The sequence below is a fragment of the Rhinopithecus bieti genome, unplaced genomic scaffold, assembly GCF_001698545.2.
Source record: "Rhinopithecus bieti isolate Rb0 unplaced genomic scaffold, ASM169854v2 scaffold_43617, whole genome shotgun sequence".
In the NCBI taxonomy this organism is placed as follows: domain Eukaryota; kingdom Metazoa; phylum Chordata; class Mammalia; order Primates; family Cercopithecidae; genus Rhinopithecus; species Rhinopithecus bieti.
The window spans coordinates 1,042-2,235 of NW_016817490.1; the positions used below are offsets into that span (position 1 = coordinate 1,042).

The window sequence follows — 1,194 nt, forward strand, 5'->3', positions numbered from 1 at the left end:
TGCCTGTAATCCCAGCTACTCAGGAGGCTGAGGCAGGCGAATCGCTTGAACCCAGGAGGCGGAGGTTGTGTCAGCTGAGATCATGCCACTGCACTCCAGCCTGGGCATCAGGGTGAGACTTGGTCTCAAAAAAAAAAAAATTTGTAGTACATACATCACAACTCAATAAAAGAAAAAAGAGACAAAATAATGATTTCTAGTAATAAATACCTGAAGTCTCCCAAAGTAGCTTGGCCCAGAATTTAAAAAATAGTAATAATAATAAATACCTGAAGTCAATATACTTTATTTCAGGACTGAAGGAAAACTTTTATTATTCCAAGCCAAAACCAAAACACATGCACAACTTTTAAAAGTAAAACAGTGGAAACAGAACAGATTAAAACATCACTCAGGCTTCCACAGGAGGCCTACACGCCGCTGCTTGTGCTGCCGCCATGTCTCTAGTGATCCCTGAAAAGTTCCAGCATATTTTGCGAGTACTCAACACCAACATCGATGGGCGGCGGAAAACAGCCTTTGCCACCACACGCCATTAAGGGTGTGGGCCGAAGATACACTCATGTGGTGTTGAGGAAAGCAGACAGTGACCTCACCAAGAGGGCGCAAGAACTCACTGAGGATGAGGTGGAATGTGTGATCACCATTATGGAGAATCCACGCCAGTACAGGATCCCAGACTGGTTCTTGAACAGACAGAAGGATGTAAAGGATGGAAAATATAGCCAGGTCCTAGTCAATGGTCTGGACAACAAGCTCCGTGAAGACCTGGAGCGACTGAGGAAGATTCGGGTCCATAGAGGGCTGCGCCACTTCTGGGGCCTTCATGTCCGAGGCCAGCACACCAAGACCACTGGCTGCCGTGGCCGCACCGTGGGTGTGTCCAAGAAGAAGTAAGTCTGTTAATAAATAGTTTATATACCAAAAAAAAAAAAAAATCACTCAGACCATAAACCAACCATGAGTTTTTAAGCTGTCAAGTAAATCACCAAAGTTCTCTAAGCCTCAGTTTTCTCATCTGTAAAATGGGAATAAGAAAATCTACCTCGCCAGGAATATGTAAAAATTAACCTTATGCAAAGCATCTAGTAAAGTACCTGACACTCAGAGCCTTAGTAAATGGTATTGGTAGGAATCAACAATGAGAAAACACATAAAAAGATCTACTTTACCTATCTTGCAAAACAGGAAATT

The 1,194-nt window shown here is 43.1% G+C and overlaps 1 pseudogene; it reads left to right on the plus strand.

Annotated features, from left to right (window-relative positions):
* The first annotated feature begins 357 nt into the window (after positions 1-357).
* Positions 358-978, plus strand: LOC108517901 (40S ribosomal protein S18 pseudogene; annotated as a pseudogene).
* Positions 979-1,194: the final 216 nt, after the last annotated feature.